Genomic DNA, 6,452 nt, shown 5'->3' on the forward strand with positions numbered 1-6,452 from the left:
TTCATAAAATCTCCTGAAAGTATCTTAACTTTCTGAAGTCTTGTTCTGCCAGTTTTCCCAGAGCAGAGTACCTCATTCCTGATCTCCACCCTGAGCTCCTTTCAGGGTGTGTTGAAGGAAAGCAACTGCAGTGGCTAATGGTTTAATCCTTGTAGAGCTGGGTGGTGAGTGACACTGTTTAGTTGGCAAAACCTTAGTCTTCTCAATTATTAATAAGAGAAATGATCCTTTCCAGGATTAAGATTTGTTATGTTGTTTCTTAAGCTGGAGGTAGGGGGAGAAGGGCACATTTTTTTTTTCCAGGAAAATTTTCCCAGTTTTGTCTTTCCACTTTGATTGTAAGTTTTAAAATGATCACCAGTATATCCTGGATCATCTAGATAATACTGTGGGGTTTCAGCGCCTGGCTGTGTTTATGACTGTATTACTGCAAAGTGATTATCTGAAGCAGTTGTTCTCAATTGGGAGCACTGCTATGCATTTAGTAAATGTCACGGATGTTATTGAAGATTCTGCAATACACGGAAGAGCCCTTACAACCAAGGATTATCTGACCCAAAATGACAATAGTGCCACAATTGATGGACCCTGTTGTAAAGAGAAAGTGTTTAAACTTTCTTCAACGGAATTATCCAAATATGTCCTAAGAGATCTGTGAGTTTTCAGTTGAGACACATTATGTATGTCCCAGTCAGGAAGGAAGCTGTCAATCAACTGCATTCTAAAAGTTGTATTTCTTCCAAACCAGACACTCATGGTTCTTCCATTTCTTTCTGAAAGAAGGGCCTTTGCAGAAGCATTGCCCTCATCAAAGTTCTTTCTGAGCCCTCTTCTCATAAATAGAACTCACAAAAACAAAACCAAACCCCCTCAGAACTGCATAATACTCCCAAGTTATGGTTTGTTATGGTATGTTAATTTATGATACGTTAATTTTCAGTATGTTAATGTTTTTCACCCAGCCACTTTGCTTAATTTTCTCACCATTTTTATAGTCTTTTCTAATTGTCACAGGCTCAGAATATTAATTAACATGGTAATAGTGGATAACCTTCTCTTCTTGACCTTAAGAATGTTTCTAGGGTTTCCCCATTGGCATAAGGCTACCATTCACTCTAGTTATATTTGGAAGAAAGATGTCTAAGTTCACAAGTACTGTTTTAAAAACTTCCTCTATTACTTTCAAAGATAAATGTTATACTTTTACTGCAACTTGCTTTTTTCACTTAATTCATTTTATTTATCTTGGGATTATTTGTGGTTCTTGAATCTAAGAATTCCTACCTTTTAACAATTCTTGAAGATTCTCAGCCATTACCTTTTTGAATAGTGCCCATCCCTAATTGTAGTCTCTCTTTATGGAATTCCAGTTTAAACGTATTTTAGATTTCTCATTTTATTCTCCACTCACTCTTCATACTTTCCACCTCTTTGTCTCTGTCCTGTTCCAACTCACTGAGTTCTTCAGCTGTATCTAATTTGATCAGTCCAATGAAATTTTTCTAATTAAAATTTTTTTAATTTTAAATTTTTAAAAATTTTATTTTTAAGTCCATTGAATTTTAAATTTTAGCTATTATATTTTTAATTTCTTAAGGTTCTATTAGTTTCTTGAGAAATTCTGCCTAATCACTCAATAGTCACTTCTTCCTTGCTCGTATTTTTATTGCATCTTTTGTTTCTAAAGACATGAAATACAGTTACTACATATTCAGGATGTGATTGTTATGTCTAAAGTCTTTGGAGTCAAATGGACAAAGGACATGAACAGACATGTCACAGACAAGAAGCACAAATAGCCAGCTGTCATGAGAAAAAAAAAACATTTACTTGCAATCAGGGAAATACAGTTAAAGAAATCATATTAACATGCATCAGACTGGCAAAAATAAAAGCTTCTTAACAATCAGCACTGGTAGAATAGGGGGAAATGAGTGCTTTAGGGTATTACTGGTTGGAGTGTAAAATGGTACAGCTTTTTAAGAGGGCAATTTGACCATATATAATACCACTTTTACAATTTACATTTCTTTAACACATCATTCAATTCTAAGTATCCTAGAGTACACACGTGCTCACTAACTGTAGTTCCAAATTTTTTACATAAAACAGAGGTGAATGTTTTTTGTTTTGCATTTCTGAATGGGTGAATGATGGGATTTTTTTCTTTGCTGATCATTTACTTTTGTGATTTATTCATAGTTTATTGTATTGAGATTTAAAAAAGATTATTGCTTTCTTAAACCCATCCCCTCTTTCCTCTCTCCAGCCCAGTGATCTGGGAAGGCAGTCTGTACTAGTTAACTATCCTCACCTCCCATCCCTTAACCAACTGCAGTCCACATTCTGCTCCCACTACTTCACTGAAAATGCTCTTTAGTCACCAGTTACTTCCTTATTGCTAAATCCAGTGGACTTTTCCCCACACAATTTGTATTTCTCGTCTCTGCCATATTTGACATTCTTGACTACTTCTAGTTCCTTGGATTTTTTTCCTCCTCGATCTCTGCAACATCATGAACCCTCCATATTTCTCCCACCTGTCAGGCAGCTCTTCCTCACTCTCCTTCTCTGTCTCTGCCCCCTTCAAAACTGATGCACCCAAGAGCTGTCTTCACTTTTCTCACTCTAGTGTCTCTGGGTGATTACCACTCCCATGGGTTGAACTACCACCTAAATGCGGATGACTCCCATCTCTATTCCAGCCTGGATCTCCCATCTAAATTCCGTATCATTACCTACTGGATATTTACCTGAATGCCACAGATGTCCAAGTTCCACATTTTGAAAGACAGAACTCATTAGCTCTCATCTTCTGCCCTCTAATTCACTTCTATCCACACTCACTTCATAAACTGCTCTTCTTCCTTTTCCCACTCTAGTTAAGCAGCCCCACCATCCATCTAACTGGTCATGCCAGGAACCTGGAAGACATCTTGACTAAAAACAAATTAGATCAATGGCTCCTTAGGACCTTTAAGATTAGAAAAAAAAAAAAAAGTTCAAATTACTCAGCATGGCATAAAGACTTGGCCCTGGTTTGATCCTTCAGTTGTAGCTCGTCTCACACCCAGTACTCTAGCTGGTGGTACTATCAGCATATGGTAGAAAGCCATTTGGTTAAAACAGGATTGAGATAATTGACTGGTTAATTCAACAAACTTGTAACGAGCACCTATTGTTTATTACCTACTGGGTACATACAGCATTGAAGAAAACAGTCACCAGCTTCTACTTTAGTGAGGAACACTGCTTTTAAAGATGTAATCGCACAAAAAACACATAATTTAAAATCATGACAAATGCTATAAAAGTATAAGATGGCTTGAGAGCCTACTGATTTAGATTGTGATTAAGGAAAGAAAGGCCTTTTAGAGGAAGAGAATTGAAAGGGAGAGTTGAAGACAAAGATCAGACAAAGGCATTCAGGAGGCAGGGCTCTGCAACGAGATCTGGGTCCCCAATCCACCCTTCTTTGCCTTGCTTTGTGAAATATTCCACCTTTGCTAATTGGCTTTGTCAATAGAGGGTATTGGGGGAATAATGCAAGTTGATAGTGACAGGAAGGCACTTCCCTTATGGGTTCTGGTTCTCTTTTTATTCAGTGTGGGAGCCAGTGGATCAGTGTGCAGAAGACCCAATGACACTCCCAGTGGTTCTCGTGACCTGCCCTAGCTGAACCCTCAGGCCACACTTCCCCACCTGCAGCTGCTTCCACAGCAGCTTTGGCTGCACCACCTGCGACCCGCTCTAGGATTGACAGAGAAAATACAGGACACCCAGTTAAATCTGGATTTCAGTTTAATAAGCAATCATTTAAGTATGTTTCATGCAGCATTTGGGATTGTTTTCACTTCCTAATTCTGGCAATCCAAGCTTCCCAACCTGATAGAGCATTTCTATAGATCACTTCCACCCAGCCCACCCATCTCTGGCAATGGTAGGCAGCTTCTAAGGACCACTCTCAGGCATATTTCTTCATCAGGCTGCACCTTCTGTGGTAACCAAACCCACTTTGAAGAGGTCAGAAAGTCAGTGCTCTCCAAAACCCTTAGTTCCTGTGTTGTCCTCTCTGTCCTTAAGCTGCTTTACTTTGCAAATGCAACTTCTGGATCCCTTTTAGTAGTTAACCGCCTTTTACTGTTTAACTATTTATGCTAAAATTATTTATGTTAAAATATTTATGTTAAACTATTTATATTAAAATTTCCCTTTTCAAAGTTTGCATCGGTTTCTGCCTCCTGACTGGACCCTGGCTGATATAAAATGTTTACTTCTTCAAGAAACTGAAAGATGAGAGTAGAACAGAAAAGGGATTATGGGCGAGTGGAAAATGGCTTGCTGTGAAACCAGGTAAATACAGACTGCACTTCAGAAGGCACTGCAGGTCACTTTAGAGATTTTAGATTACATCCCGAATGAAATTTGAAGCTAAGATTTTTCAAGCAGGGAAGTGTCATGATCAGGTTTACATGGATAAAGATTCCTTTGGGTTTCTCATTCTGGTAGAAATCTCAGCAGCCTGGTTCTGGATCTTTCCATTTCTTTTGGAAACCATAAGGAACAAGGAAAACATGACCACTGACTCCCACAAACAACATCTTAAATGAAACCAGGGAGGCAGAGAAAACTTAACACCTCACATTGAGTGGAAGTGTGGTACTGGATGGGAGGCCAATTGAGTGCTGTGGGTGAAAAATAGGGAGTGAGGAGGGGGCTGGTGGTGGCAGATCTCAGTAATCACCAGCAAATAGTCACTCTGAGAAGAGAGCCAGATCCTGAGTGGAGCCTACTGTGGGCACGACTGCACAAGTGTGTGAGCGCTGGGAGAGGCAGGGAAGGAAGGTGCATGAAGTGCCGACGGGGTCCAGAGGTGATGGCTTTCAGAAAGCAAGTTGGGGATGTCCTTGAAGACAGGAGTTAGGTCCCTTAATGTAGGAGATGAAGAAACCAAAGGCGGTCAGAGCTGGTACAGAACTTCTGAACAAGGTCACACCCCAGGGAGGAACCTTAGCTATACTTCTAATGAGACAGTTCAATGTAGCCAGAGGAGGGAGGTGAGAACCCTGGACAGGGTCTTTCTCCTTCATCCTCTCGCTGGTGCTTGGTCCAGGAAAGTCCAGTTGTTTCAAATATGAGTAGGTAGAAAGGAATAAGCACAGCATTTATACAAAGATACGGTAACTAAAAATAAAGACAGTAAAACTTACCTAGAGTTTTCTTGGAGAAAACTCACAAGGAAAATGTTCCCACAAAGCAGCTGAAAATAATATATCAACATTCCAATGTGAATTTTAAAAATCTAATGAAGTAAATGCAGCTCTAAGAAATACAAGAATTCAGGGAAGAGATGAAATGAAACAGAAACTGGTAGAATTTAGGAAAACAGAGAAATCCAACATACAATTGGAGTTGCCAAAGAAAACCCAAGCAGTGGAATCATACAAATATTTGTGAATGTAATTCAGGAAAACTTATGAAATATTATCTCAGTGCATGTACTTGGCTCAGGGAGTGTTTCCTTTCTCATACAGTGTTTTCCCTGACAATTGCCTCTTCCCATATGCCTGATTTTCTTCTGGCATTTAATCTTCTCACATTCCCCATTGTTCTGTAAAATGTCCCACAATACAATTATCTACATAGCCCAAGCCATCACATAATCCTAAGTCTAGCCCTCTGATCATCAGTCCAGACTGATGGCCAGCTGCTTTTCGGTGGGGACCCTCAAATGTCAGCATCTGTCTTTTCTCTCAAGAGTTGCTTAGTTTTTCCACAGTGGGATCCTCTAAACCCTGCCTGGTGTGTGTAAGTGTGGCTTTTGGTATTCTAGTGCTGAGCTAGGGATCTCATTTATCTAGTATGTAAAACTGTGCTTAATTCCTGTTTTTATGGTACCATCTCATCCTAGTCTAGTAACCCTGAGCCAGACATAGTTTTCTTTTTTTAGTTGAATTACTATCAGGGTAACTTCAGCCTCCAACCTTAGAGGCCACAGCGTAGAGTCCTGTTCAGCTGAGACACATTCATGTCAAGGCTCTTAACTTAAGATTTGTTTTGGAGGTATGTTCAAGTTCTTAACAGTCAAAACACAGTGACTGAAAAAATATAATAACCCCCTACCGAAAAAAAAGATTTTGTTTTTAGAAATCACCACTCTTTCATTGAAAGGGTTTGCTTTTTATTTCCTATAAACACACTTTATTTTTCTATTTTAGTTGTAACCTCAAGAGCACCCTATAGCTTAGTGAACCTAACTCTCTTTGTGTATCCAATCTAGTCCTTATCAACCGCCTTCTCAACAGTAACAGAACTCTAACCACATACAAAAGGAAGATGAGCAAACACAGGGCCAAAACTGAAGGATAAAACTAGAAATGTGAATGTCATTTTCAACAGGGAGATAATACCAACGAGGAAAATGAGACCCAGATTTCATGAGTTAAATCTAT

Source organism: Camelus bactrianus, chromosome 15 (genome assembly GCF_048773025.1).
Source record: "Camelus bactrianus isolate YW-2024 breed Bactrian camel chromosome 15, ASM4877302v1, whole genome shotgun sequence".
NCBI lineage: Eukaryota > Metazoa > Chordata > Mammalia > Artiodactyla > Camelidae > Camelus > Camelus bactrianus.